The sequence below is a fragment of the Leopardus geoffroyi genome, chromosome B4 (assembly GCF_018350155.1).
Source record: "Leopardus geoffroyi isolate Oge1 chromosome B4, O.geoffroyi_Oge1_pat1.0, whole genome shotgun sequence".
NCBI lineage: Eukaryota > Metazoa > Chordata > Mammalia > Carnivora > Felidae > Leopardus > Leopardus geoffroyi.
Window position 1 is genome coordinate 41995891 of NC_059341.1, and position 18129 is coordinate 42014019.

At 42.5% G+C, this 18129-nt stretch overlaps 1 long non-coding RNA gene across 1 annotated transcript; it reads left to right on the top strand.

Annotated features, from left to right (window-relative positions):
- The first annotated feature begins 11696 nt into the window (after nt 1–11696).
- On the top strand, nt 11697–16106 carry LOC123590263. The gene is made up of 2 exons (XR_006708693.1): nt 11697–12230; nt 15839–16106. It is a non-coding gene; the product is annotated as an uncharacterized LOC123590263 (long non-coding RNA).
- The last annotated feature ends 2023 nt before the right edge of the window (nt 16107–18129 follow it).

The window sequence follows — 18129 nt, forward strand, 5'->3', positions numbered from 1 at the left end:
AGAAGGTCCCCTAGGTTGGTATAGAGGATCCCAGGTAGGGAAAAAATGCCAGGGAAAAGAGCTGAGCCTGAATTGTTGTCTGAGGAGAAAAGAGGGCCATGAGATTTTAGAGAAGGCCATAAGCCCAAGAGAATCCCCCTTATCCCAGTCACCTCCTGAGTCCTCAAGACCATGAAATCACCGTTCAGATACAGTGGATTTGTCTGAATCCCAAGATGTGATCGACCTAGGTCCTGCCCTGAGCTGTGTCAACTCTCTTCTGAATCTGGTTCTAAGGGAATTTTATAAAATTAAAGCCAGTAAATCTTTGGAGCATTGCAGCTGTCACAACTTAATAGGACTATGAACACCTTATCATTAGGCCTTTCCTATACTGAAATGGTCAATTTTCCCAGAAATATGTAGATACCATAGTGCAGGTCCCTAAAAATATGGGTGTCTCCTCTTTGACATAGTTCAGGACAGAAGAAGAACCACTTACTTCCATGAATGGGGGAGAATGGTTGTCCTCACACCTGGAGAGAAGAGAAGGAGAATGGGATCACTGTATTGACTTGGCCTGGAAAAGCCATAGGCTACACCTACATCAGAGTCCTATTGTTCTCTCCCAGATCCCAGGTCAAGCAAGAGCCTCTCCTGTATTTGTACTGCGCCAGGGCACAATACAAAGTTAGTACAGGAAGTACTTCTGGATACAAACTCACATGTCCTTGGATCCTCACCCAATACCATGGTCCTTCTACTCAACCAGAGCGCCTCATTCCAGCATTGTTTCCTGCTTGCAGTCGCTCTGTCCCCAGGGATTGGCAGCACAATCCCACAGGGAGGACTCCCTGCCCCTGCACTTCACCTCATCCAGCCAGATGCTCCCATTTCCCGGGCCAAATGCCGCCCTCTGCAGGGCATCCAGGGCAGAGCCACAGGCCAGCTGCTGACACACCACCTCGGCCTCTGCCAGGCTCCGGGAGTCATCACACACTGTGCCCCAGGAGCCATCGTGCCAAACCTCCACTCGCCCTGAGCACTCCGTGTCTCCTCCCCTGAGTCGGAGCTTCTCGTGGTCTGAAAAGGCAGCAGCACCTTCGGTTACCACCCCTGGTGGGAAGGCAGGAGCCAGCAGGGGAGGCAGGAGGGACTGATGTACCTGTGCAGGGGGCAGCTGCTGGACAGCTCCTGGGTCTCATTCCTGCAGAAGCAGACAGTGGGGAAGCGCTAGGTCAGGGACAGCTGGGAGCCATCTTGCCCCCGAACAAGATGATCTGAAGTCCTGGCTTCAGTCCAAGTGGCAAGGGAAAATAACAGTCTTCGGAATTAATCTAATGGGCTGAGTTACTGAGACGTTGACCAAATCATAGCCTTTAACACCGCCTGAAATTGTTTTATCTGTCTACTTATCACTCTCCACATTCCACAACAAGTAAAATACAGACATGTGCATACACACATGCTCACGCACACACACACACACACACACACACAAGCTCCATGAGAAGAAAGACTCTGCATGCCTTATTCACCTCTGTGTTTCTGCTGTTAGGACAGTGCCTGGCACATTCTTCAACAGCATGCATTGAGAACCTTTTCTAAATACTATCTATAGGCGCTTGATAAATATGTATTGAATGAATGGATGAATAAAGTCCAGTAAAATATGATTCTTTTAAATTCTTGTTAATCAGCAAAATAACAAAGGAAATGTAAATTAATGGTAATGGTTTGTGGTCATAAATATTGCATCTTAAGAAGTAATTAGTTCAGGGGCGCCTGGGTGGCTCAGTCGTTTGAGCATCTGACATCGGCTCAGGTCATGATCTCGCGGTCTGTGAGTTTGAGCCCCGCGTCCGGCTCTGTGCTGACAGATTGGAGCCTGAAGCCTGCTTCAGATTCTGTGTCTTCCTCTCTCTGCCCCTCCCCCGCTCATGCTCTGTCAAAATAAATAAATAAATAAATAAATAAATAAAATAAACATTAATTTTTTTTAATTTGAAGAAGTAATTCATAAATTCTTATATCACTATCTAAAATATTCTTATTTGGTGCAATTGATATAACACCATTACATACAGTAAAATAAATTGAGATGTAATAAGGTTTTGAATGTTCTCTAGTGAAACTATACAATTATTTATAGAAAAATAAAATTGATTAAAAGTAATTGTGGTATGAAGAATGGCATTTGAAGCATTGCATTAAAGACAGAAATCCTAAAGGTAGAGGATTATAAATTTGATCACACAACAGCCCCTTAACACATGCATAACCCTAAAAACATTAATATGCAAAAATGGGGGCAATATTTAGAAAATATGTAAGACAAATAGTAAATGATGTTAGTTTATAAAGAATTCCTATAAGTCAGGGCACCTGGGTGACTCAGTTGGTTACGCATCTAACTTTAGCTCAGGTCCTGATCTCTCAGTTTGCAGGTTCAAGCCCTGCATCAGGCTCTGTGCTGACAGCTCGGAGCCTGGAGCCTGCTTTAGAGTCCGTGTCTCCCTCTCTCTCTCTGCCCCTCCCTTGCTGTGGTCTCTCTCTGTCTCTCAAAAATAAAAGTTAAGAAAATTTAAAGAATTCCTATAAGTAAATACTAAAATGAAAAACATTCTAAAGAAAAAATAGAAATGTTATGACAGACATTTTAAGGTTACAGTATAAGATAATATTTTGATGTATAGGATCAATATGGATAAAAACATGATATAATGCACTTATGGCAAAGTTATGAAGAAAATAATACTCTCAGTTAATGTTGAAAATCAAAGCTACTGATAGCTATTTTGATGGCTATTAGACAATATATATCAGAGGCTTCAGAATGGTTATCTTGAGAAAATAATAATGGCTTTTCTATTCGGTCAATGTAGATGTTCATAAAAATTTCATCACAGTATTGTAATTGAAAACATAAATATACAACAAATGGGATTAGCAAAATAAGTTATGATTCAGTAATACAGTGTAACACCGGCAACAATACAAATGACATAGAAGATATTTTAATTGACAGAAAGAAATTTAAAATATATCGTTAAGGGACTCCCGGGTGGCTCAGTCAGTAAAGCGTCCAACTTCGGCTCAGGTCATGATCTTGCAGTTTGTGAGTTCGAGTGCTGCATTGGTCTCTATGCTGAGAGCTCAGAGCATGGAACCTGCTTCAGATTCTGTGTGTGTGTGTGTGTGTGTGCGTGTGTGTGTGTGTCTCTCTCTCTGCCCCTCCCCCACTTGTGCTCTGTCTCTCTCTCTCAAAAATACATAAACCTTAAAAAATAAAAAAAAATATTGTTAATTTTGAAAGTGTATATAAAATTGTGTACTTTATGATCCAATTATGAGTGTGAGTGTGTGTGTGTATGCATGCACACACACGTGTGTAGAGACTGAGATGTGCCCTCTATTAAAGCAGAGATTTAGTGTTTAGAAAGAATCTAAAGGGAGCTGGCAGACCCTGACTTGTCCTGTACGTGGTGGGCTTGGGGAATATTTGATGATCTTTGACACCATGATACCAAAGTTGAAGTGTCACAAGTAGATGGGGTAAACTCATGTGAACCGAATGCTTTAACATACGAACATGCTCCATAAAAACATGATTCTAAAAAAGTTCTCTCTGCAAAAAAATGCGCTTGGCTGATGACATGGGATTTCTTCTTAGCCTAATGAGAAAGGCATTCGTTGTTCTTGGGGCTGGAGAGGCCAACCTGGAATCTGAGCACCAATTTTACATTTCAACCCCTAAAAGCCTGCAAAGCCTACAGAAGGACAACCATCATTAGCATATGGCCCAAACCTGAGGAACTGGAAGTTCCAAGAAATACAACAAGGAAATGAGGAGCAGAACCTCTCCCTCCCGTTTGGAGGCATAGACTTTCCCAAAGAAGAGAGACAGAGACTTGTGGTTGGAGGGGTTTGAAACAGGAGGAAAAAGGGTGAGGGAAAGGATAGAGAGTTGAGGGACGTTGCTACAGCAGCCAGGGACCAAGGCACACATCTGGAAGGGCTGGCTCTCCAGCCATGTGACTAGATTGTCCTTTCGGAAGCTCAAGCACTGATATCTTGTATTCTCCTCAGTCAGGGGCTCAGTGGAGACAAGATTTCACATGGGATCCGGGGGAACTACAAGGGACAAAATTTCCCAAAGCATGTTCTAAGCACAGCATTCTTCCTAAAGAGTGAATCCATTAGGACGTCCCCAAACAAGCTTGAATACCTCACTAGGGCAGGGAAAAATTAACCAAAGAGACACATCCTGAAGTCTCTAAGACTAGCCCTCTTCTGCCTTCAATGCTAATGTCAGTCCATCTAAGGGCACCTACATTTGACATCACTTTTCTCTGCTGCACAGTGAGGTTGCAGAATGATCAAGAGGTAAGAAGGGAAAACATCAGGGTCGCCTGGGTAGCTAGTTGGTTAATCATTTGACTCTTGATTTCAGCTCAGGTCATGATCTCATGGTTCGTGAGATAGAACCTATTTGGGATTCTCTCTCTCCCCCTCTTCTGCCTTTCCCCCATTTGCACGCTCATGCTCTCGCTCTCAAGATAAATAAATAAACTTAAAAAAAAAAGCAAAAACATAACAGGCAGGAAGACACAGTTCTGCCAAGAACCCAATGCTGGGGAAAGATCACAGTAAATAAGAAAAACAGCTGAGCTGTAGGTGTGTGGGGAAGAAAAAGAAAGTCAAAGTCAGGCTTACCTTGCAAGCACGGGGTTATCTGGGGGTGTAATTATAGTTCCTATTGGGAGGATTTTATTTTACTTGTTTTTAGTTTATTTATTTCTTGATTTTGAGAGAGAATGAGAGAGAGGAGGGGAGAGACTCCCAAACAAGCTCTGTGCTGACAGCACAGAGCCCTGTGTGGGGCTTGAACCCTGACCTGAGCTGAAACCAAGAATCAGATGCTCAACTGACTGAGCTGCCCAAGCACCCTGGGAGGACTTTCTTTATAGGCAGAAAGGTTTCTATATCTGCCCTATCATATACACATACATATGTATCCTCATCACCACCGCCACCTTCACCACCAAATCCAGCAATCTGGCTTAGACAATGTGAGTTCTATGGAGTATTACCTACAAGAATTGACTTTCAGCAGGCAGACATGTTTCTGCTTACGCATTTAGCCTTCTCCTCCTCTTCAGACTCCCCTTCACCTGATTCCTCCACCCCACTCCCCAACCCCTGTCTGACACAGATGCCCATAGTCTAAAGGGTAACAGAGTATAGGAAGGATAGATCAGAGATCCAGCCTGACGTAGCCTCTCAGCCACAATCCATTACGGGATACTTTGGAAGTGATTTGACATTCACTGAGCTTTTCGGTGTTGTGGGGGCTGATTCAGAAAACCAACTTCATATGTCTGGAACATCCCACTGCTGAACTTGAAAAACAGAGTCTCTCCCTCACAGGAGAAAAACCAACATTCATTGTTACTAAAGGTCACATTTAGTCAAAACCAAATGGTCAGTAAAAAGGCATTGTCTTTACAACCCCAGAGATAGCTCTCCAGATTCTTTGAGCTAATCTAATATCTCTGCTGATTTTAAGAATTGAGGCTATGCTAACCTTGAGCACTCACTAGGATACTGAATAGGAGAAAAGCAATTCCCTGGAGAAAGCAGACTAAGTTCATGGTTTTTCAGATCCTCATGCCTTCAGGTAATAGCCTTAGCTTCTTCAAACCATACAAGGGACTCTCCTGGTCCCTAATGGGGCTCCTACAGCAGGAAGGGAATTATATAGTCCCATCCCTGGCTTCACTATTTTCTGGGAACCAACAGAAATCCTGTTTAACATCTCCTCTGCCATCAGAGACTATATAAAAAGTAAACTTTCTGAAATACAAACACCGATTACATGCTGACTCTTAAATATCTCCTTATATGAGCTACAAGGTTTCCTGACATTAGGTCTCATTTTGTCTCCAAAGCTCCTATAAAAAAGTTCCATCAAAAAATATATGCTGTTCATGGGACGCCTGGGTGGCTCAGTTGGCTGAGCGACCGACTTCTGCTCAGGTCATGATCTCACAGTTTGTGAGTTCGAGCCCCGCATCGGGCTCTGCATTGACAGCTCAGAGCCTGGAGCCTCCTTCAGCTTCTATGTCTCCCCCTCTCACTCTACCCTTCCCCTGCTCACGCTCTGTGTCTCTCTGTCTCTCAATGTTAAATAAATGTTAAAAAAATATGCTGTTCTTTTCTCCATCCCCAGAGTCTGACTCAATGGCTGGCTCAGCTCAGCTGGTGTTATTGACAGTCAGATACACTGTTTTGGAGTCAGTTCTACCACATATAGCCCAAGAAAAGATGCTTTTTTTGGTTTAATGAAGCCTAGGTCTCCAATGTCCAATGAACAACATATTGTGGCCCTAAAGAAATGATAAGTATCCAACAGAACAAAGAATCAGAAGAGTAGAAAATTGGGATTAGAAGGATAAAAAAATTCTCAAGAAGATGAAAAAAAAAAAAGGTGAGATGGACTCAAGGGAACATGATCATTGGGTCTTTCCTCTCATTTCTGGTTGGTAAGTGAAAGCCTTATAAAGATCAAGGACTCCTGAGGGTAGCAAGTGTGAGGTATGTCTTTCCTTTCCATCACATCACAGAGAACCTTTTGTCCTCAAGACTACCATGGCCACTATGGACATGTCACCTGGGAATAAATTATAGTTCCCCGGACATGGTGGACCTATAGATTACAAATCAGTTACAAAATGAATCCCCATTTTACACTGTGGCAATCTGGTTAGAAAGTACATGCCCTTCTGGGGCGCCTGGGTGGCTCAGTCTGACTTCAGTGTCCGACTTCAGCTCAGGTCATGATCTCACGGTTTGTGAGTTCCATCCCCGCATCGGGCTCTGTGCTGACAGCTTCAGAGCCTGGCACCTGCTTTGGATTCTGTGTCTCCCTCTCTCTCTGCCCCTCCCCTGCTCATGCTCTGTCTCTCTCTGTCTCAAAAATTAAAAAAAAGAAAAGAAAGTATATGCCCTTCTACTCTTAGGTCCTCTTCGTCAACATTTCTGTTTCTCTGCCTCCCCTTCTTCTGTTCATTTTCATATAAACCAGTCTACCACTTTCACATTCTTTCCAGGCCTTTGAGTAAATAATAAAAATGTCTTACAGTGCTTGGAAATGAAATCTGTTTTACATAAATTGCTTATCATACCCTTGCTATCAACAAAACAAGTACTGATCATGTTTTCACCATTTTAAAAAGTTATTTTTCTTTTAAAATTTTTTTTAATGTTTATTTATTTTTGAGAGAGACAGAGACAGAATGCGAGCAGATAGGGGGAAGAGAGAGAGGGAGACACAGAATCCAAAGCAGGCTCCAAGCTCTAAGCTGTCAGCACAGAGCCCAATGCTGGCCCCAACTCACAAGCCGTGAGATCATGACCTGAGCCAAAGTCGGACGCTCAACCGACCGAGCGACCCAGGCGTGCCTAAAAAGTTATTTTTATTGAGATATAATTGACATATAATTTTGTGTAAATTTAAGGTGTACAATGTGTCGATTTGATACATTTATATATTGCAATATGATTACCACCATAACATTAGGTAACACCTCTATCACATCACATAATTTATTTTTTTGTGGGGGAGCAATAAAGATCTAGTCTTTTAGCAACTTTGAAGTTTATAACACAGCATTATTGTCTATAGCCATTATGCTGTGCATGAATTCTCCAGGACTTATTTATCTACTGGTTGCAAGTTTGTACTCTTAAACTACATCTTCCCAATTCTCCCAACCCCCAGCCTCTGGTATGCAACAAGTACTCTCCATTTATAGGAATTTGATTTTTTTGACTCTACATATAAGTGATATAATACAGTATTTGCCTTTCTCTCTGACTTATTTCATTTGGCATAATGCCCACTTACCATGTAGTTTCACTTGTTGACTTTTGTTTTTGTTGCTTGTGCTTTTAATATATGTCATATCTATAAAAAAATCATTCATCACCAAGACCAATGTCAAGGAACTTCTTTCCTATTTTTTCTTCTAGGAGTTTCACTTTATCAATCTTATGTCAACATTTTTAATTCATTTTGAGTTAATTTCTGTGAATGATGGAAGACAGAGATCCACATTCATGTTTCTGCATGTAGTTATCCAGTATTTCCAACACAGTTTGTGGAAGGGACAATCCTTTCCCCACTGAGTGTTCTTGGCTTTCTTGTCAAATATTAGTTGACAATATATGTAGAAATATATATCTGGGCCCTATACTCTATTCCATTGGCCTGTGTGTGTATTTTTTATAACAGTACCATACTGCTTAATTTACTATTGCATTGTAATACAGTTTAAAATCAGTAAATGTGATGTGTGTGATTTTGTTCTTATTTTTCATAATTGACTTGTCTATTTCAGGTCTTTTGTGATTTTATATGAATCTTAGGATTGTTTTCTCTATTTCTGTGAAAAATGCCATTGGCATTTTGATAGAGATTGTGTTTAACATGAAGATGACTTTGAGTAGTACGAGCATTCTAGCAATATTAATTCTTCCAATCCATGAACATAGGATATCTTTTCACTTGTTTATGCCTTCTTCAATTTCTTTCACCAAGTAGAGATCTTTTAATTTCTTGGTTAAATTTATTCCTAAGTATTTTATCATTTTTGATGTTATAAATAAGATCAATTTCTTTATTTGTTTTTCAGGAAATTCATCGTTAGTGTCTAGAAACTACTAATTTTTGCATGTTAATTTTGGATACATAACTTTACTGAACTCATTGATTAGATTGGTTGAGTCTTTAGGATTTACTATATAAAAATCATGTCATCTACAAATAGAGAGAAATTTATTTTTTCCTTTCAGATTTGGATATCTTTTATTTCTTTTTCTTGCTTTATTGCTTTAGCTAGGACTTTCAGCACTATGTTGAATAGGAGTGGAGACAGTAGGCCCTGGTGTCTTGTTCCTGATCATAGAGAAAAGGCTTTTTAGCTGTGGGCTTGACAGATATGGCTTTTATTATGTTGAGATATGTTCCTTCTATGCCTGATTTGTTAAGCATTTTTATCATGAATGGGTGTTAAACTTTGTCAAATGCTTTTTCTGCATTTATTAAGATGATCACATGAATCTTTTCTTTCATTCTATTAATGTGATGCTTCATATCGACTGGTTTGGGGGTGTTGACCACCCTTGCATCCCAGGGATAAATCCCACTTGTTTATGGTGAATGATCTTTTTAATGTGCTGCTGAATTTGGTTTGCTAGTATTTTATTGAGAATTTTGCATCTATAATAATCAGAGATATCAGCCTGTAGTTTTCTTTTCTAGTAATGTCTTTTTTTATTTTTGATATCCGGAAGTCCTGCAGGGTTTCAGCCAGCACCGCTATTTGGGGTCTTATAAAGTGTTTAGTTCATTAATGTGGGACCTTGCACCACATTGCTTCGGACCAAGGGTTCATTTTATGGCAAAGGAGATTTGGCAGGCATTATGTGACTGTCGGATCCAAGGGTCCTATCACCTATCCACTGACAGAGTGATGGAAATGCCTGTTGAAGGTGTAGCTGAAAAACAGCTTGGAGATGATACCCTACAAGGATGGGGCCCACCATCCACAGTACAATGTATGTTCTCAAAATAAGTTACCATTATGTGGTTACCCATGATATGGCCAACAGGTAAGAATACATGGATCCAAGAACAAGTGGAAATAGGAGTGGCTATGCTTACCTTCATTCCCAATGGTCCACTTGAGGTATTTGGGATTTCTATCTTCTTTTTTTTTTTTTTAATTTTTTTTTAACGTTTTAATTTTTTTATTTATTTTTGAGACAGAGAGAGACAGAGTGTGAACAGGGAAGGGGCAGAGAGAGAGGGAGACACAGAATCTGACACAGGCTCCAGGCTCTGAGCAGTCAGCACAGAGCCCGACGCGGGGCTCGAACTCACGGACCGTGAGATCATGACCTGAGCCGAAGTCAGAGGCCCAACCAACCAAGCCACCCAGGCGCCCCTGGGATTTCTACCTTCTAAGTCTAGGCTTTGTGGATGTAGAAGCTCTGGTTCACAGAAGGAAAAATGATTCCACCAGGGATCACATAAGTGCCACATTAAACTTTAAGCCATGGCTCCTTTCCAGTCACATCAGGATATCCATGACAAATTATCAATAAGCAAGAAAACAATAACCTCATTATTGGGGTAAATGACCCTAATCATCAGGAAGACGAAAACTGTCGCACAACAGGTGCAGACAAGAATATACTTGGCACATATGTTTGGATATTTCTTGGCACTTCCTTGCCCCATCTTGATAATAAATATACTAGTTAGTGCATGAGTCACAGCCTGAGAAGTATACGGTGGCCAGAGTTTTAGATCACTCAGGGTAAGGGTCTGGATCATCCCACCAGCTAAGCTACCTAGACCAGCAGAGGTGCTAATAAAGGATGAAGGAAATCTAGAATGTAGTATAGGAGGGAGGTGATGATTTGTGGACTCAAGACCCAACTGCTGTGGTGGGGACCTGTAGCTTGTCTTAGCTAACCTTCCTCTTGCAAAATACCCCAGAAAAAGAAGCGTACAAGAATCCAGCAGGAATAAGCTCTCATAACTTAATGTAAAAATGCATACTTAATGCATAAAGCAAATGAACTGGAAAGGTACAAAAGGTGGCTGCGGTGGAGGCTCTGGTGTAACCCCCTGTCTGACTAAGGCATTCATTTTCGAGCTGCTGTAAGTGTCGGTGGCTGTCCCCTCCTTGGGGACAGTCCTCATCTATCCAGTGACTCTTCAGTGCATGGATCTCTGTTTCTATTTGGAAAAAATATGAAGGGCCATTCCATCTCCCTGCGGTATCAACTGAGGTTGTCTGTTGAGTGAAGAAGATTGGGTTGTGGATTGAAACTTCGTAAAGGAGAATTAGTCTTGACAGTTTTGGGGATTAGTTACCTACTGGTTTGAATATATCTCTCCAAAATCCATGTCCATTCAGAACTTCACAATGTGACTTTATTTAGAAATAGCATCTTAGGGTTGGCCCTAATCCAATGACTGGTACCCTTATAAGAAAAGGGACATTTAGACACAAACACAGGGAAGAACACTGTGTGAAGACCAGACGCACAGAGACTGCCATGTGATGGAGGAGGCTGAGATTGGAGTGATGCATTTACAAACAGAAGAATGCCCGAAATTGCCAACAAGCACCAGAAACTAGGCAAGGGAGAATCCTTCCCTAATGCCTCCAGAGAGAGTGTGGACTTTGTTATGGCAGACTTAGGAAACATGGTAGGAATGTAAAAATGTTCTTTCAAAAAGTGCTTCAACGGAACTGTAAGAGTTCTTATACCAGGTGAGGCTATGTGCCTAAATTGATGGATTTCTCCAGGTACTTTTGAAAGAGGGGCACCTAGGACATCCCAGGAACAGGGTGAAGGATGAGGGTGGGCTTTCTGGTGATAATGGGACAACTTAAGCTCTTTCTTTACTGTCCAGACAATAGGGAAAATCTGCCTCATATTCACATGAAGACAGTGTTCCCTTCTTTTTGTCCCACAGGGCAGGAGAGCTATTCTAAGATGATCTCTGGTGCACACATTTTAGACAAGGTTGGATGTGCCCTGAGGAAGACTGGACCTTTCAGGAAAGGATCAGGAGTCCCTTCCTGGGAAAGTTTTCCCTTCCTTGGGTTGACTTAGAACAGAAAACTTGGGAAAACAAACCAGTTGCCGTGCACGTGGGTCTTGTTTGCTCGGGAATATTCTCATCCTAAACAAGAGCACTCCAAGCCTTCTCTCTCCCTGCTCTCTTCTCTCTCCCTGGGTGGGCTCCATTCCTGGAAAGGGGGGTTGGATATAGTGCTTCTGAACCTATGCGTGTGGCAATTTGTGAAGCTTCCTGACATTCCTTGGCATTCTCTCCTACAACTTCTCAAGGTAGTATTGGATAGGGTTGGGCTCTCTGAAAGCCAAAGGCTGGGCCAGTACCTGCCAGGATCTCACAATCTCCCATTGTGCCTGTGCTGTGACTTCACCATCCTGAAAACCCACCAGGTGACAGTAGGGGCAGGATTTCCCCCATGTCCTTTCCCATCCTGAGAATATGTTTTTTTCAGAGTCCAATTTAGGCTCAAATCCTGGCCCTGGGATCTTCTTTGTGACAGGTATCCTCAGTTTCATCTTTGGACCCTGCATCTTCCTTTTTCTCATTTTCCTGGTGATTCGGCCGTGCAGAAAGAAAATAAAATGCAAAGGTAGGCTCTAAAAAGGGGATGAGGAAAAGGAGAGCTTGTGGGCTGTGGATGAGAAGGGGCCGTTGTGATGTGGATACTGAAGCTGCCTTTTGTCCTTATTGCATTTTCTGGAAAATGTGATACGTGGATTGCTCTGGACTTTAAACCTCAATGACCTTGGACTAGAAGGACCAAAGAAATATGGTATCCCATGACAGCAGTGAGTTCAGCACCAGGAATAGGGACACGGGTTAGGACTCTTCCAGGGTATGTCCATAAAGCATGAACAAGGAAGGGGCTCTGATGAGCTGAGAGCAGCCCCAGAGACTTCAAAGGTGGCTCTATATGAAGGTGTTTTAGCATGTGAGTTTCTGACTCGGAACCTTTGTATCAATCTTGCCCACTTGTGAATAGTATCCACACGGGGCTGCATGTGAAATCGTTGATAATGACCATGGAACTAGGGAGGAGAAACAGCTGGAATTGGGTGGATGTCCCTGCCCTCCCTAGCACGTTCTGGCCATAAACCACTATCTAGGGTGATTCACAGCATCCGTGGTGCAGCATCTACACATACAACTCCTGCAACCCTCCTTAGAACCATACCTTTCTCTACACTCTCAGGCTCTCAGCAGCTCTCTCTGCTCCCCAGTGAACGCGGAGTCTTCTCTCTGGAAAGAAACCATTTCAAGCCCGAGGTTCTGTTATGAATCTTTATTTACTTTTCATATATGCAGATTTATCCTCTCACGTCTGTTCTGGGAAGGTTTCTCGCCTGGCAGATAATTCTGTGGCCAAGCTGCTACCGTGCGCCAAAGAGTATGAAGACAGAGTTAGATTTGGGAACGTTATAGGCAAGGCAGGTAGTCTGCTTTGGGGACTGGAGTGGGGGTAGGAAGGCCTGTGTGGAAGACGGACTGAAGGGGGAATAGAGTTTTGGGAGATGGCAACCTCAGTCCTCTGAGAGGGGAAGTCTGGTTTCCTGGGGACCATTGTCTCAGGAACTGAATGACTACTTCTCAGGCTGGTTTAAACTGTTTTTCTCCTGACACCTCATGACTTTAGAGAGTAAGAAAGAGACAGTTCTCCATGTGCATAGCTGCTCTGATGGTTTCAGCTATATGTTAACATATAGGTATTTCCCAAACCAAGATATCTGGTTTGACAAAACATTGTAAAACTCCAGGGTGGGAGGCAACTGAGAGATCATTTTGCTGAAATATATTGGGATTTGGCGAACCTTTTGGTATTTTAGGGGGCGAAAGCTGCCGATTTTTTTTTTATAATTTTTTTTTAACGTTTATTTATTTTTGAGACAGATAGAGACGGAGCATGAACGGGGGAGGGTCAGAGAGAGAGAGAGGGAGACACAGAATCTGAAGCAGGCTCCAGGCCCCGAGCTGTCAGCCCAGAGCCCGACGCGGGGCTCGAACTCACGGACCGCGAGATCATGACTTGAGCCGAAGTCGGCCGCTCAACCGACTGAGCCACCCAGACGCCCCAGAAGCTGATATATCCACCAATTATCCAGAATGCCTTCAATTATAGCCTCAGGGATTATTGGTACTTAAAGGGAGCAGAGGAATTGTATAATCAACCACTACTACATAGATAAAGTAACTGAAAGTAGATAGGATGTGACTTTCTCAAGGTCACGCAAGAGGTCACTGTTAGATCCAGAATGATCCTATCCTGATTCCTGGGGGTAGGTCCGCTCTACTTATGTGCTCCACCAGAGGCCCTAGCCTGCTCTTAGAGGACAAGAGACAGGTGATCCGGAATACAATTACATAAATGAAGGATTTCCCGTCCCTGAAATTCTTGCCAAGACTTCTTTATGTGGGACAGATGAGATAGACCTGCTCAGGGCCACCTTCATGGGAATGTGACCTGTGCAACTGCCCACGTCCTACACTAAGAAGGACCTCACACTTGGCTTGTTGCCCTCCTGTTGCCATCTTGAGCTTTTTGATGGTCTTTGAACAAGAGGCTCTGATTTTGTTTTGCACTAGGCCCTGCAAATTATGTAATCCTGAGAATAGCACCTCACAGACAAGTAGTAAAATAGTCCCTTACCGACAAGGAAAAGAATATCTCTTAATCAGAGAGAGAGTTAGCTTCCCAAGTCATTTCAGTTATTTCTTAGCATCTTTAGGGAGAATGGGAATGGGCTGGATCTGGTGATAGGGACTTTCCTGCAGTTGTGGCCATGCATGTACTTTTTGATGCTGTGGTCATGTTTTCCCAATCACAGCAATCACATAGATTATTAAAAGAGTTTTGGGGGAGGGAAATTCAAAATGTGACAAAGTGAGAAATGTAGTTAAAATGGCAAAACATTAACGTTAGACTACTTTTTGATATTCTATGGCTGCTAATAATATATTAAGATTACTCTGATAAGTATGGGTTTCCATGGGGTCAGGTTTTGGGTGAAGGGCAAGAATTACTCCGTATTTCTTTAAGACCTATGGCAGGGCTGGTTTCATAATTTTCAGGGCCCAGTGAAAAATGAAGTGGGATTCCTTGTTCAACAATTATTAATGTATTTATTTAAATGTTTTTAATCCTTTTTTTATTTTTGAGAGACAGAGAGACAGAGCACAAGCAGGGGGGACCAGAGAGAGGGGGAGACGCAGAATCCGAAGCAGTCTCCAGGCCCCGAGCTGTAATCACAGAGCCTGATGTGGGCCTCCAACTCACGAACAGTGAGATCATGACCTGAGCCAAAGTCAGACTCCCAAATGACTGAGCCACCCAAGCACTCCTGTTCTTATTTATTTTTGACAGAGAGGGAGTGAATGGAGGAGAGGGGCAGAGAGAGTGGGGACAGAGGATCTGAAGCAGGCTCTACGCTGACTGCAGTGAGCCCGCTGCGGGGCTCAAACTCACGATTGTTGAGATCATGACCTGAGCTGAAGTTGGGGGCTCAACCGACTGAGCCACCCAGGTGCCCCTCAAAAATACTAAGACTTTGAAGATGGTGACAACAGGATGTGAGACCAAGCACAGGGCCTTCTGGAGCATGGAGTCCTACACAACCTCATGAGCTACATGTCCATGGAGCTGGATCCACACTATTCAGAGTTGGAAGGCCCAACAGATCATCTGCTACCACAGCCTTCTTGAAGGTTGTGGGGTTCCTTGGGAGGAGAACAACAGGGGAAGCGGAAGCAGCTATACCCATTTAAGGACTTTCAGAAAAGATTGGGATTATCCTTGTGGACACTGGGGGAGTCAGGATCTGGTGTCTAGGTGACTTCATGGGATACATGGTAATAGAGTTATACCTTCCTGTTACCAAATTCCCTTGATGTGGCCCAATCTAATTGAGAAAGTAGGATGCTCACCATTCCTTCTCCAATTTCATGTCTCTGCTATTTGTATTGACTGCGAAGCAGCTCTTCAGAGGTCTTTAGTCTCTATTACAGATCTTTCCTAAACAACGGTTTGAAATCAACAGTTTGTATGGATGATTTTCCTGATGGGTTTTATATTATGCAGAAATTATCTCAATCTGGGTCCCCCAGGGTGCTGTTTTCCTCTTGTCCATGGTTCTGATGCCTCTCGAAGGCTCTGATTAGTCTCTGAGTTGTAATTACAACAGGGCCCTGAATTTGCTATTGCAGGTTGGTTTTCACGGTCTTCAGAGAAAGAAGGTCTGGAAGAGGAGAAACTCCTGAATGAAGAAGAGCTTGTATGTGAGAATGTTGAGATTGGAGTCAATGGGGTGTCATCTGAAGAACAAATATGCCTATATTGAAGCTCCTATTACATTTTGGTCCAGGCTAGACGTTCAGAAAATATCACTGCCTACATCAGGATAGGACAGTGCTAACTTGTGGTCTATCTTTATATAAAATGTCCAATAATAAATACTTGGGTCCTTCCAGACCAGTTCTGTGTTATCAAGAAATCTTTGTGAACATCTAGAGACTCTAACACAAACCGCTTTTTATGGAATTCATACCCTAGCTGCTTTAATCCAAGTATACATTTTCTTTTCCTGAGTGAAATCCTAGGTGATTGATCTGTGGTCACACTGAAAGAGACGTTGAATCCAGCTCCGGAGCTGAGGTTTCTTTCCTCAAGATGACATCACAGTAAGAACATTTGAAGATTCCAGAAATGTTCTATCCTAATTACGTCATCTTTTCTTACATAATTTCAGCCCCTCCCCTCCACCCTACAGACTCTGGAATTTCAATTCACTTGGGGTAGATGTGGGTATGTCCGAAATTTCTTAGTAAACATAAATAAATCTAAAAATTTCGCGGAGGCATAATTGGAATAGGAAAGTACAGGTCACTTGGAAGGAGAATGATTTTAGGTTAACTTTGTGACTTTGTCTGTGAAGATACTCATACCTCAACTTGCTTCCAAACCTAATTGTCTTCTCATAGTTGAGTTTTTGGGTGTAGCACATGTGTGTTACACATTTAATTAAAATAAACATTATTTCTTGTATCCTCAAGCACAGCGATCTTTGAAAATGTAAATTGGTTCAAATTACCCCACGGGCGGAGCATCTTCTAGGATATGAATTGAGAAGACACTCCACATTCACCAAGGCTGTAACATGCTGAGGGAACAGGAATGTCCTAACTCCTAAACCTGACCCTAATCTGGCTTCTGGCATTGCCAATATTCACCCAGTGATACGTAGTTTCTGCTCTTTCCTGATAGCCTGGAGAAGTGAGAACAGGTGCACGACATCTGGGAAAATAGCTGCTAAAAAGAGTCACACTGTCTCTGTAAAATTACTCTCTACACCACTGTCTCCGAATTACTTGTTTTGAAGATACGCAGTAACCCCTTAGCTTCAAGCTATGTGTACGGGAAAGTCAAATGATAAACCCTTACAAGGAAAAAGTGCCTGCTTTCATCCGCAAATTGCATCCGAATGTGTGCTTATCCATCAAAGGGGAAAAAAGAATGAGGTCCTTTAGGTCTGACCTGCTGTGTTAAAGTCAACGGGATCGCAGGTAATAGAGTAGGCTCATCGCCTGGGGATCCTGAGAAAAATCGTTAGAGCTCACACATCTGCTGGGGACAGATACACAATCTACATATAACATGTCCAAGTTCTGGGGCACCTGGGTGGCTCAGTGGGTTAAGCGTCCGACTTTGGCTCAGGTCATGATCTCATAGTTCGTGAGTTCAAGCCCTGCGTCAGGCTCTGTGCTGACAGCTCAGAGCCTGGAGCCTGCTTCACATTCTGTGTCTCCCTCTCTCTCTGCCCCTTCCCTGCTCATGCTGTGTCTCTCTCTGTCTCAAAAATAAATAAACATTAAAAAAAAAACAACTTTAAAATAAATAAATAAATAAATAAATAAATAATGAATTCAGAAAAACTCAAAAACATTATTAAAAAAACAAAACAAAACAAAAAAAAACATGTCCAAGTTCTCAGGTCCTTTGGAAAATAAGAAATAAAGTGACTTGAATCATTAGCTCTACATCCTGTCCCTAGAATTTCTTTTTTTTTTTTTTTTTTTTTTTTAATGTTTTTATTTATTTTTGAGACAGAGAGAGACAGAGCATGAACGGGGGAGGGTCAGAGAGAGAGGGAGACACAGAATCGGAAGCAGGCTCCAGGCTCTGAGCCATCAGCCCAGAGCCCGACGCGGGGCTCGAACTCACGGACCGTGAGATCGTGACCTGGCTGAAGTCGGACGCTTAACCGACTGCGCCACCCAGGCGCCCCTGTCCCTAGAATTTCTAATGGTTCTCGAGTGTGTTTGGGCTGTGATGCTTCTAACTACTACTTCCTCACAGTGTCTTTTTGTTGAATTCTCCATCTCTTGTTTTTTGTTTTTTTTTTTTCCTTTTCTCCTGAGGCCTCTTATCTTCCCTCTGCCCCATGTCACCGAATGTGTGGACAGCTTGCTCCTTCTTCCTCCTCTAAAACATTATCAAA